We start from the raw sequence: 21,048 nt of genomic DNA, 5'->3' as shown, positions 1-21,048 counted from the left end.
CAAACCACACCCCTGGAGGAAAATGCACGCATGAGGAGTACATTTGACAGATTTTTCCTTAGCATTTTGTTACCCCCACCTTGAGCCTCAGCCAAGATCGATAAAGCTGCATACCTGATGCAATGAGGTCAAGTCGGAAACGGGGCTTCTTGGTGTATGGGATGGAAAGGCGGAGAAGAGAGTGAAGATGGCTGTGATTTCCAGCAGGGAAGGCTGACCTTTTACATAAATGGAGGAGACCGCCAGGAAGCACTGAGGGACAGGATTTTCCAGATCCGGATTGGGAATGTAGCAACGAAGAAAGGAGTCCGAGTGGACAAAAGAAAGGCAGAGAGGAGGGACAGAACTAAAAATCCAAGGCAAGGAGGGAGAGGACTGTAACAAAGGGTCAGCGGTGGGGTTCTTGTGGTTGGTCAGAATGTTCCACAGACAGGCCTTTTCTTTCTTGCCTGCCGGGTTGTCACATTAAAGCTTCTCCTTCCTTGCAGCCAGTACTCAAACAGGAGGCCAGTATTATAAGGAGTACACAGGTGTTCTGGGCCAGTTCCTTCCAGAGCAGTGGTCAGCAAACTTTTTCTGTAAAGGTCCAGGTAGTAGATTACACCATTTTCCATTGGGTGGGTCATGTGGGTTCTGTCACAAGTACTCAACTGTGCCTCTGCGGCAGGAAAGCAGGAATATATAGACATGGGTCACCAACAGGCCTGGCTCCACGCCAGTAAAACTGCATTTAATAGGTGCCCCCCTGGATCTGGCTCTTGGGCCTGAGTTTTCTGACCCCCATTCTAGTGAGCTGGAAAAAAGTAAGCATCCTCCATTTGTATCAGCTTATAGCTCTCCCTCAAAACAACCTGAGGCCAGAGATAAAGAAGCTAAATTTATCTACTCTAAAATAATTTGTCCCAGGGAATGCCCTTACCCAAAATCCAGCTAGTATTTATATACCCCAAACCCAATCTCATCAGTGCCAGGACATGGTGCTGGAAGGTCAGCTCCCCAATCGTAATCCACGTTAGAAAGAAACCATTGGGGGGGGGGGGCGGAAGGGGACAAAATGCTGGGAGAAACACCTAGAAAGAGCTAGAGCTGCAGAAAGCAGAAGAGATGGTGCACTTAATCCAGCTCTGCCCTCAGGGGGAGAAGGACCGGTGTGTCAGGCTCTGCCATGGGAACCAAACGTAAACCATGGCTGTCTCATGCCATGGGCCACTGCAGCATGTTACTGTTTTACTTACATCACTCAAAAGCTGAAGCAATAACATTCTCCCGCGTTGCTGGGTCAGCTGTTCATTTGTTCGCCGGCTCCTGGGCTGGATGTGTGAAAGGCATCACTTTTATATTTTCCTCAGTGTAAATGTTTTATGTGTTCGCCTACTGATGTCCCATTTGTTGCTTCTATTGTAAATATTTGTCATTTGTATTTATTATCTCAGTGTTTTCCCCCAAGGCATAAAATTGCTTACCTTGTTCATTTGAACCCCTTCACTGATCTCTGTTGTATATTTTTCATACCACTAGCGTGTTGCTTCTCAAAAGTCAGGTAGATCGCATTTCATTCTGGTTCTTAATGTTTTGAAGTATACAATAGTATTTATTGCGAAGGTTCTTTGGCCCAAAACGGAGTAAAGTCCAAAGTCCTGTAAGAGTTGACAGAGGCAATCTAAAATGTAAGCAAAGTAGTCATTAAAAATAGACACTCAACTTGGGCTTCATACTTCATACAAATTTACTCATGAGCCTTCCTTTAAGGAAGGATGTGGATTTCCAAATAAAGATACGATGTTTATTTTGAGCTTTGCATTTTAACAAGATGATCTGAACACCTCTCCTTTGTATCAATAAATAGCCCTGTTATTCTGAAAGGACAGGACCAACCTCGTACAGCAAAATGCTGACACCTGAAACCAAATAAATAGCAAACACCAGCTCAGAGCTGTGGTCATACTTAGACAAACACACATACACACACACACACACACACACACAGAGAAATTTAAACTTGAACCAAGTAAAAGGCTTTGCTAGAACAACATGGAAAAACAATGCTACCAGAGCCCATTTCCTAAGGAAGAACAACCTCATCTGATCTCAGAATTGGCACCACGTGAGCTTGTTAAGTCATAATGTCTGTTTCTGTTATGGATTTAGGCAGCAGGTCCTGAACATTGTCACATGGCATTATTTTTCTCCATTCATTAATAAAGATTTTAAATACATGGCTTGCCCTTGAGTAGCGTTATTGTCTGAGAGCGCTTCGGATAGCCAGGGCACGGGGGGAATGGCTGTGTGCAAGTGAGTTTTGAGTCCGTTTAAAATGCTGGATGCTGGGCGCCTGGGTGGCTCAGATGGTTAAGCGTCTGCCTTTGGCTCAGGTCATGATCCCAGGGTGCTGGGATCGAGTCCCTCATCGGGCTTCCCGCTCCTTGGGAGCCTGCTTCTCCCTCTGTTTCTCTCTGTCTCTCATGAATAAATAAATAAAATCTTAAAAAAAAAAAAATTCTGGATGCTCAGTTTACAGGACGGGAAACCAGGTGAAGATGACCATCCTGGTTTCTCCTCCATTAGAGGCACTCTGTCCAAAACACTGCCTGAGTCACCAAGACGAAGAACAAAGTGAACTCCATGCAGCCTGCCTGGAGGCGCCAGCCCCCCACCCCATTAGGGCCGTCCTCCCAGCTCCCTCTGGTCTCACCTGTGAGTCTCCCCCTGTGGCCTGGCCCCTCCTTCTTTCAGACTGAGCTTGTGGCAGATGCCAGCAGCATGACAGCTCAGTGGCCTGGCACCAGCAAGGAAGCTCGCTGCCTCCTCCCCAGGTCCTCCTCACCACAGCAACACAGAGCTGGAGTCCCTGGTTTCCCATGGTGTGCCCACCGAGTGCCAGGCACCCTGCTATGCATTTCACATACATCCTCTCACCCTGACTACATCCTACAATTAGTGGGTATAGTCCCCATTTTACAGGCAAAGAAACTGAGATAGGGAAAGGTAAAGCAGCTGGCCCCAAACCAAACCATGCAGCTAGCGAACAGTGCACCCAAACCCAGATCTGTGACTCTAAGCCCACCTGCTTTCCCCCACTTCATCCTTAGAATCTCCACGTTTGATTTATTCTTAAGTTAAACCAATCAGTATTATTCCTATTTTACACGAGGCTTAGAGAAAGAATAATTATACTCTTATATTTATAGCACCTCCAAGGAGCTCTGCTTTAGAACAGAAAGGAAAATTGTTGCCCTCACCTTTCCTCTCTGCAAAGGCTCAAATTTTGGTTCCGATAAAGGAGAGCAGGAGAATCACGGAGTCTCATCACGTTCCTGTGCACGCAGGTAATTTTTTTAAAGATTCTCAGGTGTGGTTGAGGGAAGCTTTGGGGAGAAGCCGGCTTTTGTGAATAGGCAGCCGGAGCTCTCTCTGCGAAGCCCACCCAGTCGCCAGTTCTGAGAAGCCAGGGTCCCCTGAAGCCATCACCACCGTCATCCCCCTCCTCACGACACCTGCAGTTCCTTGTGAATATCATGTGCCCCCGCCGTGTGCTTTACAGGCATTATTTCTGAACCCCATTTTGCACATGGAGAAATTGAGGCTCTAAGGCATCTTAATACGCCTTAATATGCACCTCAATATGCCTGGAGCTCGCCCAAGGCCAGCGAGCTCTAGAGGTGCCACGCCAACCCACCCCAGGGCTCACTCTGCTCAGTCTTACTCGCAGTGTCTTCCCCCCACCCCCCGGGTGTGAAAAGGTAGGTGAAATACACCACATTCAAACATGGCAGCTGGCTCCCCCCAACCCTTGGGCCGGCTCCAATCCATCAGTGCAGGAATTATTAGACTGTGGGAGGAAGAAGGCAGAGGGGCTTCCAAGTATGCTGGTATTTAAGCAAAATTTCCAAAGGAAGAGGGAGCTGCGTGCCCCAAAATCGGGAGACAGAAATCTGAATTTGTTCTAAAGTCAACAAAAGAGAAAGCCCCCTGCTGAGGAGGGGACAAGCCTTGGCCAGAGAACAGGTTTCATGTGAAATTATTTTTTGTGGGCGTAGAAGAGAAGAAAAGAGCAACAGAAGCCTTGGGCTAGGAGTCATGCGTTGCTGCTTGCATAAGCAGATCAGCTTTTCTCACTCCCCAAAAAGAACACACACACAAAAAGTCACTCCCCGAAGAGAACGGAAAAAAAAAAACCACAAAGCCAACCTAAGCTTATGCATGCAATGGGCCCCACCAGGATGAACCCTGACGCTTGCTCAACAGAATCCAAGCCCCATGGCTCCTGAGGGCGTGCATCCCCCTGGCCGCCATGGACCATCAGGTCGGCCGGGCAAACTAAAACTGGGAGGGACAAGAAAAGCACCCCCGAGGAATGCTCAGAGGCAGGGCAACCATTCACAAGATGCAGAGGAAAAGCAGCTGGTTCTATTTTTCCTTAGACAGCTCCCAGGATTTTTTATGGTTCTTCAAGTTAAGGAGAGTGCCCACGTACATGAGAAGTGGCCTGCTAATGAGGATGGGGACCGTCCGCTTGCTGGCCCTCCTGAGTCAGCGAAGGACTGAGGGTGCTAAAGACGGCTTTGCACAGGATAGATGATCAGGCCCTAGAATTCTGCCCCAGTGGTTTACTGCTATGTTGACAAGCTACCTCCGAAACTGAGTAAATTAAAACCATCACTTTCTTTTGCTCACCATTTTGTGGGTCAGAAATTTAGAAAGCATTCAGTTAGGTGGTTGGTTTCTTATCCGCACGGCATCTGCTGGGGCAACCAGGGCTGGAGGGTCCCCTCCCCTGGTGGCCCCTTCAGAATGGTGACTCAGTGGCTCCTGGCCTCCCTCTCTTGTCTTTCCATGTGGCACCTCATCCCGCAAGACTTCTCAAAGCATGGCTGCCTCAGGGTGACGAACACTGATGGGCTTCCGTAAGAGAACTTAGAGAATGTTGCAGCCCATTCTTCAACCCCAAACTAGGATTTTGATTTCACCCTTGGTATCGTAACAACCCCGAGATCTGAATGCCATGAGAGAAGAGATCATGTCACTTGTACGAAGTTTCATGGTTGCCCAGCAGCCAGCCATTACACAGAGTGCACGAATGAATGAATGAATATCTAAAAGGGTGCCAAGTTGTCACATCAGATAAATTTCAACTCACTTCTAAAGTAAATATGACCCTCTGCCCTTACAAGGGGCATTCACATGTCATAGAATCGGTGAGTGCATATCAAAATTGAAAATGCCTGAGAAGCCTGCAATTTGGGAATCAGGAGACATAGACAGGAATACTGATCTTCCTTGTCTTGCACTAGGTAAATCTCTCTTACTCTCTCTTTTGTAATAACAACTAAAAAAAATAAATCAGGACTGACCCTGAGCTTTTGGTAAATCAGTTAAACTTCCTTCAGCCACAAAATAAGGAAACGACCAGCTCCCTGCTTCCCTCACAGGGGTCAGTGAGGCACAGTATCTGGAGCTGTGCAAGAGTCACGATACGTAGGAAATGCTTTGAAGACCATGAGCTGTCCTGTAAACGATGGATATTATTTCTCCTGCATTTTGGAAGGCTCCCTGCTACAGCCAAGAGTACACATGAGATGAACTACCCAACCTTCCCACTGTCCTGGTGGTTCTACGAGGCAGCTCTGAAGCCTTTCATGGCCAGGACTGGGGACGGGAGTGGAGAGGGCAGCTGTGCAGGGCGGGAACCTGCCTGAGCCAAGCATGAGGGTCCGAGGCCAACCAGCAACCAGCTGGGGACCCTGAGCAAGGCCCAGTCCCTCTGTAGACGCGAGAGTGGCGGCTGAGCAGCTCCCCAAAGCCTCACCTCCTGCTAGACGTGAGTTCCAAGGGGAGCTCCAAGGGGCAGGCTCGGCCAGACAGCAGCAGGACCTGCTAGGGAGCAGAGGGCCTTCCTGCCAGGCTCCGTCTGCAAACCTCAAGGCAAGGTACCCACAGAAAAGCCAGTTCATAAACCTCCTTAATGAGAAAGGAAAGCAGAGGCTGACAGAGATGAGGGAGAGAAGAGATTCAGGGCCAGAGCCCACTCCGCTCTGCTCCGTGCCAAGGCTCCTGAGAGTTTGACATTTGGAAAAGATCTGGCCTGGTGGAGCCAAGGATTTGGGACAGGGCTCCTTCCGGCTCCCGGGAGTGTCAAGAAGAAGAGAAGGAGGAGGAGGAAAATGACTCAGCTGAAATGAAGAGAAATGTATTTTTAAAAAGCAAAACGATGAAAGGCACAAAGGAACAAAATGGAGCCCCAGGATGGGGTCCAAATGCCTTCTCAGAGTAAGTGGGACGAATCTGCAAAAAGCTCGAGAGCTCACTAGGGTTTCTAAACCAAGAATAACACCACGAAAATGAAGAGAGTCTTCGGGGCCTGCCAGGTCTGTGGTCCCCAGGGGCTGGTGCCCACCTCTGCAAAAGAGATGCTGAAGGCCACCCAGCAGGGCGGAAGCTTCTCCACACTTTTGATTCGGACAATGTAGTGAGTTCTGTGACAGAGGAGTCGGGTAGAAAGGTGACCTCGGGCTCGGGCTCGGGCACCTCTCAGGGGTCTGGAGTGCCCTGGGACTCCTCCCTTGCTCTCTTACATCCACAAAACCATCAGGGGCACCTCGAGGAGGGAGGTGGAAGGAGGCACCCTCCTCAGAGGCTGACACAACTCCATCCCCTCCGACAGCCAAGGTCAGATGACCCCGATTGCAAAAGCTTCATCTTGAAATATTCAGTGAAGAACAAGCGTGGTAATGAGAAGAGATGGAAGAACAAAGAGAAGCCACAGCTCTGTGTCTCCCTTCCCCTGGGTCATCCAGTAAGTGCTGGGTCCACAATGGGGTTCCGCCTCCTCCGGGGCAGGGAACTCCGCGGAAACTCACATTTCCAGAAAAGGGGAGGTTGGGAGGAAGAGTTCATTTCAGTGTGGGCTAAGAACTGCAACCCCTCACAGGGTCTGTCCACCCTGCCACCTGTCTTAAGGCTCTCCCAGCCTCCTCTTAGCCAGGGCTTCCTGTCACTGGGGAAACCATCCACGGGTGTCTTCCTGGGAGGATGCAGAGCAGGGAGGCCAGCCTGGCAGGGAGCAGGATGCAGAGGAAGACCCCAGGCAGGGGGTGGCGGATCAAACTCCACTGCCCCAACTGTCCTGAAGCCAGGCCTCCCCTGCCCCTTAAGAGAAAACACCCTGATTATATCCCCTACACTCTGACAGAAAATAGGAAAGCAGCAGAGAATTCCTGTCCCCCCCACCCCCCGCCCCGGACCCTACATCATCCCAGAATCTTCTGGAAGAGAAGCCATTCCTCTGACACATTCAAACAAGTGTCCGCACAGGAAGGGGGCCTGGGGCCTGGGGATGGGGGGCCCTCTGGCCTCCTAGCGGCTGTAGCTCTGCAGAGCAATGGGGCCCGCTACCCTCTCGAGGCCCTTCCCTGCTGGGCATGAATGTCCTGGGAGTCCTTTACCAACCTCTGGGTTTCTACACAGACGCCCACAGGCAGAGATGGAAGTAACCTCCATACATATGTTTCCGGGGCCTGCGGCCTCAGAAGAATTGTCATTTAGGGGAAGCAGAGACGGCATTAAACGTGCAAGAGATTTGTTGGGGAAAGGCTGGGAAGGATCAGGCAGAGCAGGCCGGAGCTGGAGCAGGCAGGCCGAGCCTCAGACCACAGCGCAGGCCTGACACCTGCAAATGGGGAGGAGGAGGAAGGGGGCTGCGCGGGACTGCAGTAAAGTTTTGAGAAAGTGTCAGCCGCAGAGCAAGGTGTGCAGCGAGAGGAGGGCTGCGGTGAGCAGGAATGGCCGGTTCGGTCCCCTACCCGCTGCGGTCAGTCAGTCAGTCGTTGCTGAGAACAGCCTGGACGCTGCGATGGGCCCCAAAGGAGAGGCAGGTGGAGGCCGAGCTAGCTGCACTGCACAGCAGGGAGACCTGAGCCATACACTCCCACTGTGGCTTCCTGGCCAACACGTTTTTAAAACACCTTTAAGCAGGGCACTATACTCTGTTCTTGCCCTTGGGCAAGAGGCGTCACAGGGTTGTTGTGAGAAATGAATAAGAGAATGAATATAAGAGTAATTTTCCAAACTAGAAGGCCCACAGTAGAGGTTCACAAAATCGTGGCTCACAGGTCAAATATTGCCGCTACATGTATTTGGTTGGACTCACACGCTGATTTTTTTTTTTTTAAGCCAAATTAGTTGCCAGCATGTACAAGGCATAAAAATCCAGATTTCCAGCTTCTCTTCAAGAATAAAAACATCCACCAATCCCAAGTCCTCTTTCCAGTTCCCCACAGTCCCTACCACTCCCTATTGTCTTACACCCTACATGTTGCACTAACATACTTGATGAGCCTGGCCCCTGTAGACCGCTTGCCTACACTCATGGATGCATCCAAGCCATTCATGGTCATTCCATTTCTTATGCGGATATAAAGGGGCACATTCAGAAAACCTAAACAGAGTGCCAGGAAATTAAAATATAAGCAAGAAAAACAATAAAACAACTGGGAGCTCAGTTTGGGAAAGTCCCTCAGAAAGAGTTGAATTATGGAAGAAAAAATATAAGAAAGATCAGTCTCAGAGACTTACCATTGAAACAGCAGGAATTCCAGAATAAGGGAACAGAGGAAATGGTAGGGAGAAAATTATCTAAGAAACAGCATAGAACTGAAGGACATGACTTGTCAGACTGAAAAGGCCTAAGGAGGACCCAAGACAGTGAATGAAAAACTGTCCTGCAAGATGCATTTTTGTGAAACTTCTAAACTCCTAGGAATAAAGGAGAAAAATCCCAAAAGCTTCTAAGGGGCAGAGGGAGGAGTTATATAAAAAGAATCAAGAATCAGCATGGTCTCGGACTTCCCAAAACTTCTTGCAGTTTTGGAAGCCAGAAGACAAAGGAGCAAGGCTTCAGCATGCTGAGGGAAGTAATTCTACACCCAGTCCAATCATCAATTAAGTGGGAGTACAATCCAGATATTTTTTAAAACATGCAAAGTCTCAAAAAATTTCCTTCTCAAATATCCTTCCACAGGAAGCTCCCAGAGGCTGTGCTCCACCAAAATGAGGGAGTTAAGTGAGAACAAAGACATAATCAGATCCAGGAAGCAGAGATCTAGCACAGGAGAAAGGGAAGGGACTTCCCAGGGTGATGGTAAGAAGGGTCCAGGGGGAGCAGAGCAGAGGACAGAGGTTGACTGCAAGTGATCACTTCATGGTACTGTCAGGGGGCTTAGGGGTAAGTTAATAGTGGTTAAATTAGTTACAAGAAACTAAGCAAACCAAAAATGAGCAGAAGACTTGAACAGGCATTTGACAAAAGAAGGTGTCCAAATAGCTATAAAGCACACGAAAAAGACCCCAACAACATTAGTCATTAGGAAAATGCAAATTAAGGCCACAGGGATAATCACTCTCCACCCAGAAGAATTGATCAAATTAAGAACGACAGACAATCCCAAGTGCTGAGAAGGCGGTGAAGCAACTGGCCCTTTCATAGGTTGCACACGGGGGCACAAATAGTGCCTACGACCACTCTGGAAAACTCTTTGGCAAGTTCTTATACAGGTAAACATCTATCCATCCTATGGCAGCAACCCTACTCCTAGGAATGTGTCCACGGAAATGAGTACATAGAGCCAGAAAAATACTAGTACAAGAATATTCAGAGTAGCTTTATGCACAACTGCCAAAATCTGGAACCAGCCCAAATGTCCATGGATAAACAAAGTGTGATATTTCGATCCAAGGAATACAACTCAGCATTAAAAAGGAATGAATGACTGAGACACACAATCACACGGATGAATCTTTCAAACATGAGGAGGCTAAGAAGCCAGTCAAAAAAGAAGACATGGGGTATGAGTCTAGTGATATAAGGTTAAAAAGAGGAAAAACTAGTCTATGGAGTTGGAATTCGAAACAGTGGTTATCTCTTGCGGGGAGGAGGCAGGGACAGGCAGGTGCTAACTGACAGGGACACAAGGGAACTTCCTAGGATGTCACAGGCCTGGCGTCACAGGTGTATCATATGCAAAAGTCATTAAGCCAGACACTTGGGATATTTATGTTTTACTACATGTGATTTATTCCTCTATAAAGGCTTGAAAGGAAACCAATCAAAAAAGGTACATCATTAATTCCATGAAAAGTAAAAAGTTGTATTTAAAAAGAAAATGTAATCGTGGCACACTCCCTGTAAGTATGGACTGAGCTCAGCTATAAATAGTAATTACTCGGTGGTAATAATGGATAAATACACTATCTGTGGGTTCAACCAGAATCCATACTGGCTGGATGGGCAGGAAGACAGTATGTATGTGAGGGTAGCAGAGGGTTAGGGGATGGGCAAAGAGAGCTAAATTCAAATATTTTGTAGTAGGAAGTCATAGATAATATCTAAAATCAAATAAACAAAAACATAGCAGCGAGACATATTATTCAGACATCTGGAGGAAAACACTGGAAGAAAGAGCTAAAGGACAGCAAGTGGTTGTTGGTGGGGAGGGGTGGGGCAGGTAATTTGGATCTGCTAGAATTAGGTTTGGCAGAAAGAAACAGAAACGCAAAACAAAATCCCTTCATTAAGCCAGAAATGCATTTTTGTGCCAGGTAAAAGTCTGAAGATAAGTAACTCAGGGCTGCTCCACAAAGTTCCCAGACTCTGGTTCCTTTTTCTTATTGCTGTACCACACACATGGCCTCCGGTTTCCAGAGCACCTTATAGTTCAACATGACTGCTCCAGCTCCAGCCATCAAACCCATATTCCTGCCAGCAGGATGGAAAAAGGGTGCATCCACATTGTCTTTTGGGAATGTTTCCCTAACGTGACCACGCAACACTTCTGTGTAAATCTCACTGGCCAGAACTGAGTCCCATGGTCACTCCTCGTCGCAAGGGAGGCTGGAAAAAAACCATCTCTATTCTGGAAAGCCATGTGCCAGCGATGGAAAAAGGAGACTCTGCCAATAGAACTTGTGTTTAAAAATTTTAACTATATATAGGTATTACTTAGCTAAAAATTAAAATTTAAAGGAAAAGAAATAGCACGAGCAGCCACCAGCCCAGTGAAGAGCGGTTTTGCTTGGTGGACCAGCACAGTGGGCTCACTGGTCCTGAGGACACACCTGGGCAGGTGGTTGAAAACACCTAGTGAGAGCAGGACCATCATCTCAGGCCTCCCGCCGGGGCCCGGGAACCAGAAGCAGGCCTGTGGAAGGATCACCGAGAAGCTGGCCTTATGGAGTGACAGTATTGGGGGGCGCGCACAGGGCAATGACCTACCAACAGACCAAGGAACCCCTTGACAACAACCCTGCGAGTAGCCCCAGGCTCTGAAATCTTTCCTCAACTTCCACATTTAGACTGGTGTTTCAAAAAGAGAGAGTTGCACGATGCCCCCGAAAGATGGAAATTGTTATTCCTCCTTTACAGATAAAGAAACAGACGCCCAGAAGTTAAGCAACTTCTCCAGGTCATAACAGCAGTTGCCGAGACTTGACCTCAGGAATCCCCGAGACCGAGTCCCCAGTTTCTCTCCTCCAGGAGACAGGCGCTCCTCCAAGGGGCCTGGCGGCCACCCGCGTCTTTTGGATTCTCTGCAGGGCCACATCAGGCCTGTCAATAAGTCACAAGAAGCAGTGACTCATCTGAAGACAAGATAAACAACAGGGAGGCCCGGTGGGATGAGAGGCCCTGTTTCCTAGGAAGTTGCCTTCTGCAGGGCCGAGAGAGTACACAGTTAGCCGGCAGGAACCCCTTCTGCAAACACCAGCGCGGCAGTTTGCAGACAAAGAGAAAGTGCTGCTGGTACCAGAAACGGGCGGCCGAGCTGGGAGCTGCAGAGTTATTTCAATCCTGAAAGGGCTTTTGTCAAGCCTGGGCTATGAGCCTGAGCATATAGAATTCCAAGCCTTTCCCTTCCCTTCCAATTTCTCCAAAACCAGAAGGGAAAGTCATTCTCTGCTGCTTTAAGGAGAGTTATCTGCTGCCTCCCATCTGAGGATCTCAAAATGTTTCACCAACATTTCTAGGTAAAACTGCATACCCCACGAGTGACTTTGGGACGGTCATTTCCTCTCCCTGAACCCCAGGTCTCAGGGGAGAAGCAGATGGTTCTCAGGGAGACGGAGGCAATTTGGCAGAGGACAGAAGGAGCTTACTGCCCCCCCCCCCCAACCCAGAACCCATCTTGGCCAGATCTGTCTGGATGCAATGGGCTCCTGGGAACCACCCAGAGCCCAGAGCCCAGACGGCCCAACAGGAAAGTGGCAGGTGGGTCAGGGAGAACCTGGTGAACAGAAATAAGCAGAGGGCAAGACAGAGCATGAAGAGGTCAGCAGGAGGGACCCAGCCCAGGGCTCAGCACCTGCAGAGACCCAGGTCAAGGTAGGATCCCACACTCAGAAAGAATCTTCTATCGGGCAAGAGATCCAGGTAGAAATCAGTCAAGTCTTGGTCATCAGGAAACAGGCCTGCTGAGCTTGGGGTCAGAGCAAGGTGATATAATGCTGACTCAGCCAGAGAGACCTTAGAGAAGTTTCACACTCCCTGACAGGTCATGGGACTGAGGCCTACATCTGCAGTTGAGGCAGCTTCGAAAGTTCACAGACCACAGGACAGGGAGCCTGGGAGGCGATTCAGGCTGCTTGGCACCCTCCCTCCTGTCCCTCTGCTTACAGGTCCTTCTTCTCGAAATCATCAGAGGCTAAGCAAGGGACCTCCAAACCAGTCCGGAGACTGTGACAGTAGCCAGGACAAAGCCCCTGCTCGTCCCTCACCCCTTCCTGGATTCCTCCAGCTTGAATGGGCCTTCTAATGTGTGACTTTTATCTCGGACCCAATTCAAATGTTCTATTGTTATTTGCAAGTGACTTACCAACTCACTCTACCCCACCACCCAGCACAATGCCATTTACTCAGAAGAGCCTGGTAAATACCTTTGTTTTTGACTTGACTTGAAAATAACCCAGTCAAGGAAATTTAAAAAGAACTGTATGAGAAAATAACAATATATAAATAAGCATGAAATGATGCCAGGCAAAGAAAAGTTGTAAATTCTGAGGAAGCATTGAAAATACAAGTGAATCAGAAAGAGGAGCCATTAATCTTGGAGAAGGTGAGTTTTGAACCAGGCTGCAGGAGAAAAAAAGAGTTTGGACTTATACATTAGAGTTATTTTGGTTCAAGCAACAGCAATCTAGTTCAAAGTAGCTAAGCCCAACAAAAAAAAGAAAAACGAAGGAAGGAGAGAAGGGATGAAAGAGAAAAGAATAGGGCCACTCTATTGCTCAGGCAATGGGATGTAGGCATGGCTAGATCCGGGTGCTCGAATGATAGATTATCAGGAAACTGCCTCTCTCCATTCTGCTCTCCTCTGTGTTGGCTTCATTCCAAGGCAGGCTCCCTCAAAGGTGGCTTCCTAGACTTAGATCTTACAGTTTTGTCACCCCCGGAAGGAAGAGAGCAGGTAGTCGAGAGGGAATTAAAAAAAAAAAAAAAAATACTGTGGTTGCAAAGAAATTACGGGGGTTGGTTTGCGACTGCTGCAGCTTCACCTGGCATACCCTCAGTAATACACGCGTCCTTAGTTTACCTCCCCTGCAGCTAGCAAGGTGTGGTGCTCTGATTGGCTGGGCTGAGTCACAGGCTCAACCCTGGAATCAGAGAGCTAAGGCCAACCCCACCCTAAGCATGTGGTAGATTTCCCCAAAGGCATCAAGATGCTGCTCCCCAAGAGGAAGGGCAATGGATACTAGGCAGCAAAGCTCAGCAGAACTCTACAGGCACAAGGTGGAGGAGTGGGGGGGGGGGGGGGGCTGGGCAGACTTGACACTCCTAGTACCCGCACCTGGAGCCCAACATTCTGTCTAATGACTCCCCTTGTCGCAAGGCAGTCATACGAAGGTACCAAGCTCCCTGCCTCCCCGCAGGAGATTCCCAAGTGGAAGCCGAGCTTCCCGAGGAGAGCTTGGGGCTCCCAGCGCCGGGATAGATCTGCCGCCCTGCCCTCCCGCCCCTTGGGGCCCACCCCCTGCTCCGGCCAAGGCTGCCAGCTGTGGAGTCTCCCAGCCTCGCAGGGAGGCCGGCAGGTGTCCAGCGGCGGCCCGGAGGCCCGAAGCCCACACCTGCAGCCTCTGCCGGCCCCCAGACCCCGCCGGGGCCCGCCCAGCCGCTGGAGCATGCATGGATGCTCACATGTCGTCCCCGCAGAGCCCAGGCCTCCGGGAGCCGGGAGAAGTGCATCAGCAGCTCGAGCTCTGCTATTCCCTTACACACTCTTCACCTCCTGGACAAAAGAGTTCAGGCCGGCTCATCTGCCTGTCCCCACAGACCTCAGAATCCAGCCGGAGCCAGGATGTCACACTTCCTGCAGCAGCCCCAGGGCTCAGGAGTTCACCCGCCGAACCCCTGCCTGGGGAGCAGGGGTCTTACTAAGCATTACATCCTCCCCCCAAAGCTTCAACAGCTGTGTCCCACCCCCCTCACCGAAGGGAAGTAGACCAAATAAAGCAGCAGGGGGATTACGTGTGCAGGAAAGCTCAGCACAGGATTCCGAGTCCAAAGGTCAGACTCTCCGTCAGGACTCCGGGCAGGTCATTTTTTGGTTTCTGCTTCAGTTCTCCCATTGGTAAGATGGGGCTGAAAAAGATCGTTTCAAGGAAGTGAGCTGGGCTTTGATACAGTTCTCCATCCAGGTTCTGCTGGGCCCCACAGGAACCCAAAACCAAGCCAACCATTTAGAGAACTTTCAGGACTCCCAACCCCACCTCAGGAGAGAGAACTGCAGTCTGGCACAGCTTGCATCTTCAGCTCTCGGTCTACCCAGGGCATGGATAAAGCAGAAATCTGGAGGACGCAGCCACCAGCTGGAGGCTTATGGCTCCCGAAGCATTTCTCAGAGGAGACCAGAGGCGGCAGAGGGGCCGAAGCAGGACAGACCAAAGTGTCCCAAAACTCTAGGGCCTAGGCTCCTACATTGTGTCTGAGAACACCGAAGTACAGGGGGCCTCTGAGGATTCACGACCTGCCGCTCAGAGCACTGCATGTATTTATAAAGACAGCAAGAACAGGGAGATGGAGAGGCAACAAAGTTCAAGGAGAGGGATGAAAAGAACTAAATATATGGCTAGGTCAGAACAGGCAAGAGGGAGGTGGTTCCTGGCTGGTAGTCTAGGACTCAAAAGTTATTTATTAAAAAATAATAACAACAAGAGAGAGAGAAAATTAAAAGAAAAAAAGGTCTGGATAAAGCACCTTTTATGCACCAGACTTCTTATAAAGGCCAGACCCCACTTGGGAGCAAGACTAACTATAAGGCCTTTGTGTACAAGGTGTTTCAAAAGGGCAGACCTAACAAAATCACTTAAATGGGAATTAGGCCAAGTTCTGGCGATTGTACTAGACGATTTTGGTTGCCAGTGGCAGCAGCCCAATTCAAACTGGTTTAAGCCAACAAAGGGAATTTATTGGCTAAAAAGGTAAGGGTCCCAGCTTCAGGCATAGTTGGATCCAGGCTCAGACAGTGCCATGAGGACTCATCCACCTCCTCTCCATCTCTCAGGCCTGATTCTCTCCATGCCAGCTTCATTCTAGGATGCCATGTGGCATCCCTTGGATGCTCCAGGCTTACAGCCTCCTTCCCACTGGCATTCACAGAGGGAAAAAAGAGTTTCTCCTTCCCAAGGGTTCTCATTGGCCCATTTTTTTTTTTTCCCCACAGTCACTGTAGGCAGGGAGAAGAAATACACTGATTGCTCAGAGCAGAACCACATAGGGACTGTCTGATATGAGTCCGGAACTCTGAGAGAAAGGCCTGGACTGGAGATTTAAGAGGGATTCATTGGGATAAAGATAGAGCCATTGCCCAGCTGTGGGGCCTTGAGGGAGTCAGTGTCCCACTGTGAACCTCTGTTTCCTCATCTGTGAATGGGGTTAACGGTGCCCACTGCAGATGGCTGCTATGGAGCGAGAGCAAGATAACCTTTGTAAAGGACGTAGCACAGAGCACTCAACAATAGTGCTACTATTCTTATTTCTATTTTCCATTTGTTTCTCACTTTCTTTTCCCTTTTCCCTGTTTCTACCTTAAGACTGCCAGAGGCTCGCTACCCTTCAGCACTACTCAGTGTCCTCGGAAGTGCTGGGCTAGAGAAATGGAACAGGGCTGGGGCTATAGTGCCTCGTGACCCCCATCCCTCCGTTCCCTCCAACGTGCTCCATCTTGCAGCTGCAGGCTGGGAGGCAGGGGTGGGGCTCCTAGGGGCCGGGGCTGGAGCAGGCGTTTCCACCTGAGGCATCGTGAGCTATCAAGAACCACAGGGCCAGGAAAAGGACCACCAGGGAAGTCAAACGCAGAGCCTCCAAGCATGCATACCTGGTGTGGAAGCATCAAGAAAGGAATGGGTGGAGACGGCCAGGTGAAGAAGGTGGGAACAGGAAAGGGAAGCAGAGGGAAGGGAGAGAGAAGTGACCTTCAGAATCTGACCCTTACTAAAGGCCAGGGAAACACAGCCCGGGGAGCTCAGAGGCCAAGTCAAGGCCATCCCTGAGTTCTAGGAGATTGGAGAAATTTTTGAATTCAGAAAAACATCAGGATAACTCCACCCACTGTTCCTGGAAAGGGCCACACGAAGACAGTAATCATGGCCCAGATGTGGGTGGGAATTCAGTGAGGAGCAGTCATAAGGAAGAAAGAGCAGGCCACCAATTTCAGGAGGCCATCCCAAAACCCTCACTGGTCCTTCCTTCCCTTCTCTTGCCTCTTCAAGAGATTCTTTTCACTGAGAACCTCCCTCCAGACCTTCCCAAGCACAGGCAGAACGGCAGAGCAGGGGAGGTGGGCTCCCCCAGGGTCTGCAGGAGACCAGGCATGACAGATCACTCCGGCTTCCTGTCATTTCTGGCTTGCAGGACTTTGGGCGAGTCGCATCTCCTAGTTCGGAAAGTTGGAATAACCACCTGTGCTTTCCGAGCAGTGGCGGGTCCCAGATGGGGCTAGGATCTGGCAGAGATGGAGGTGAGAGCCGTGAGCCTAGGGAAGCTTTGGGGCTCCCCCGCTGCTCCGCCCGCCAACCACAGGGCCCACCCAGAGCAAGAACAGCTCACCTGGGTTCTCTGGGGGCAACTCTTAAAAGACTTCTACCTCCTCCTCATCCGTCCACCCCTGGCAGCAGACCTCGTGCCTCTCTGGCCTTCTGTGAGTTGGAATTCCTCAGGACAGCTCACTAAGAGACGGCCATGCAGCTGAGGTCAGGACCTGCGTTTTAGAGCCACCTTGCCTGGGTTCAAATACTGCCTCCAAGTCTTAATTAGCTGTGTGACTTTGGGCGAGTCATTTCCCCTTTCTGGGGCCTCAGTTTTGCCATCTGTAAAATGGTGATCACAATAGCTATGTTCAATTACGTGAGCTCAGCCACCAGCACATAAAAATCACTCAGTGATGGTCGCTGCTGTTACTGACATTGTTGTCATTGTTTATTATTATTATTATTATTATTATTATTATTATTATCAGGCTCATGGGTGAAAAGAGGTCTCCAGGAAAATATGTCAAAATCCAGATCCAAGAGAGGCGGCTTTAGCGTTCCTTTGACGTGCCTTTATCATTCGTTTATCACTCCTATGTTTCTACTTCCTTGTCTTCTGGGCACCTTCTTTGTGAGATTGCCCAAATATCCACCCTCCATCGATCAGCAATACAAAAGTGGATGTTAAAAGTCAAAGAAATGGGAAAAGCTAATATCAGACAGCAGCTGGAACACCAGACTGACAGGCAAACGCTGACATCCGAGCAAAGGGGCGCACGCCCGGGGAGCTCCTGCCAGGCTCCCCTCCGGCCTCCCGTGCTGGCGGGCCCTGGTGGCAGGGCCACCAGGAGTGTTATCTGACACAGATCACGCACCACATTTTCCGAGGGGGCCTGTAGACAACAAAGGAGCCAAGGTGGCAGTTTCCATGTGGCAACAGGGCGTCATTCCTCCTCTATAAAGATGATGTTACTGGTCCGCGGTCGTAAGTGCAGAAGTCTCATCAGGCCCTGGAGAGGAATTTGTGTGGATCCTTCTCCAAGCTCCTCCACCTGCGTCTCCCCATTTACCCAAGAACAGTGGGGCCTGTCTGTTGGTCAGCTGGAGAAATTGAGATGAAGAGAGCAATCTAGCAGGCAAGAGGAAGGACCTCAGCCCACCTCGGCAGCATGGGGCCCGAGCACTTGTGAGGCCCTGCTCCCTCACTGATGTTCGAACAGAGCCGGGCCCCCCAGCACGGAGGCTGAGAGGAACAGGAGGTGAGACGGAGGCTGCTCGGAGGCATTAGCGCACAGACAAATGGAGAAAATTCAGGGAGGACTGCATATGGTCCCTATCTTCGCACCAGTAGGCCTGGACTCCGGGTTCCAGCAGCAGAGCCTTCCCTTGTGGGCAAAGGTGACCAGAAAAGGGAGTGGTGGCTCCAGGGAGTAGAAGAGAATAGCAGGAAGACAGAGGTGCCAGGAAAGGTGACTGAGAGGCAGGGAGGGACAAGAGGATGGATGGAACAAGGAGGAGAATTGGAGAATACAACCCACCAAGTGTCCCCAACTCTCCCAAATCCATGCTCTGTGTCTACACGCTGCAGATGGCATGGACGGCTTTATCAGGTCTTATAGATTGTGTCCACACAGCTCCAGGCGGTCCTTAAATGCTATGACCTATGCAAGTAACATCCCCTTAGGTTGTGCAGTGAACAGCATGGACAGCCTTATGCCACCCCCCTGGGATGCATCCATCCCCCGCTGGATGCTCTCCTCCAACTCTATCTCTTTCACCTTGGCGGCCTCCACCCAAGCTTTGCCCCTGACATTGAGACAAAGATATAGAGTGATCACAAGAGCAAGTGGCAAAGCCCAAAGAAAGATGAACAGAGTCTGAAACACCAAGTTCCAGGCCTGCCTTCTCCCCCATTAAAGGGGCTGTGGCCCCAGCTTTGTTGAATCCACTGCAAGGCAAAGGCTACTACACGGGCCCTCCCACCTGTGCTATCCTGCTGGCGGCTGAGTTAGGAGCTACCCAGGCCCTCACTCATCGGTGGGCCCACCATATCACAGGTACACACCTGCCGTGACAGCCCCCTCCCCTGCCCAAACCAGGAACCCCACCAAGCCAGGCTAGACCCAGTCCCACCCAATTGAGGGAGACACCCCGGTCTCCTACCCAGCAAACATTCCTCCGATATCTCCCCCCACCTGCCTGCCCTTCCTCCTGGATAACAAAAATGGATATTGTTCAGACATCTTGCTAAATAAAGCCACTCCCTCTCCCGGGCCTGGCAGATAAATTCTGCTTGGTCTAAGCCAATCTTGGCCATCCTGTTCCGCTTTGCCAGTGAGAGTCCAGGAACGGTCATGTGACTCAGCTCTCCTCAATGAGATGTAAGAAGTGTGCCAAGATTTCCTGAGGCTGCTGACCAAAACACGAGCACTGTGGGAAATGCCCTCTCTGGCATCCTGCTCTGTGAGGATGTGTGGCCTGGAGCAGCTGCAGCCACCTTGTGATCTAGAGGACACATGAAAGTCCCCATGCCACATGCTAGAGATGGTGGAGGGCCTTGATCTTCAAGGCCATGGTGGGGCTACTGAGCCAAACTTGGAGCTGCCTCTTCCAGAATCTTTGTCCATGAGATAATTAAATTCTCTGTAGGTCAAGCCATTGTGGGTAGAGTTTCCTATTACTTGTTGCCAAAGGTAAGCTTAATGATACAACAGTAGGCAAGTTGCTTTCCCTTCAGCCCAGGCCAGAATGCTGCCCTCGGTGCCTTCCAGGGCCCAGGCTTGGGGGGCTCTTGCCCACCAGCCAGAGCATGCACACATACCCTTCTTGGGAACTCCAGACCGCGCCAGGCCTCCAGCAGACGCAGGAACTGAGCCTGGCCCTGCCTGTCATCTCAGGACAGCTGCCAACCAACCCGGGGTCTGTAGACTCGGGCTGCTTCTGTTCCCTCCTCTCTCTAGTCAGCTGCCTCCTAGACCAGCCACAACTTCCCTATGCCTCCATTTCCTTATCTGTAACAGGAGAGTGACGATTTTTTTTTAAACTGCCTTACTTGCTCACAGGGTATAATAGGATCAAAAAACAGACTAGAGAGAAAATGAGCAAAAGCATTCTGTGCATTTTAAAGTGCTAGGTAAGTGTCAGAGCCGTTACTAAAATAATATCTAGATGGGGAAGCTCTTTTGGAAAAACAATACTATGCAAATATAAACCGTCATGGAAAAACTGTAGACTTGACATGGGTGAATTATATGGTGTGCAAATTATATCTCAAAGAACTGTTATTAGAAGATCACTGTGTGTGTGTGTGTGTGTGATCATTGTTACCCAAATCATTATTGTAATGATAGAAGGGGGCTTTGGAACAGGCAGGCCTGGGTCACTGCCACTTACTAGCTGTGTGACTTTAGGCAAGTCACTTTACCCTCTCTGAGCCCCATTTCAGCTATAAAATGGGGTGAATAATACCTAACTCACAAGGCTTGAAAAGGGTTAAACAAGATAATGTATGTATTCCTGACACAAAACAGGTGCACACTAACCTCGATTCCCCTCCCAAGGATATCCTACCAAGTTGATCCCACATTTTCTTCCCAGAACATTCCAGTGGCCAATTGTATCAGAAGCACTGAGGTCCTTACAACAAACCCCTGAATTAGCATGTCTACAGCCAGGGTCCGGGAGCCGCCTGTTCCCAAGCACACAACTATCCTCCAGCTCATTCCTGGTCCCAGAGCTCTGCAGAGTGCACAGGCCTATTTAGCCCTCACCGGTTCAGGGGCCCCTGGGCCTAATGTCCCGGCTCCTTGTGCCACAGACCACAAGGAGGAGGGCTGTTGTAGTCATTCCCATTTCCTGGAAGCTGTTCAATGGAAGAGAGTATGTCAGTCTGTCACAGTCCCTCCAAACCTCTCAGAACAGCCCCCTAACCTCTCCTCCCCCTCCTTGCAGATGAGGGAGAGCCGGAGGCCTTGGACCTCAGCTGGACACCCATGCCCCCTGCCAGCACTGACACCCTTCAGACCCGGCACGTGCCTG

At 50.1% G+C, this 21,048-nt stretch overlaps 1 long non-coding RNA gene across 1 annotated transcript in view; it reads right to left on the bottom strand.

Moving 5' to 3' along the window:
- Positions 1 to 153, bottom strand: part of LOC118016873 — a 288,291-nt gene extending 288,138 nt beyond the window's left edge. Inside the window, exon 1 of the long non-coding RNA XR_004680957.1 lies at positions 115 to 153. This is a non-coding gene — a long non-coding RNA (uncharacterized LOC118016873). The remainder of the gene's footprint in view (positions 1 to 114) is intronic.
- Between the last annotated feature and the right edge of the window lie 20,895 nt (positions 154 to 21,048).

This window comes from Mirounga leonina, unplaced genomic scaffold, assembly GCF_011800145.1.
Source record: "Mirounga leonina isolate KUSES-001 unplaced genomic scaffold, KU_Mleo_1.0 Mir_104, whole genome shotgun sequence".
NCBI lineage: Eukaryota > Metazoa > Chordata > Mammalia > Carnivora > Phocidae > Mirounga > Mirounga leonina.
Note: the sequence above shows the minus strand (reverse complement) of the source record. Positions and strands in the feature narration are given on the sequence as shown.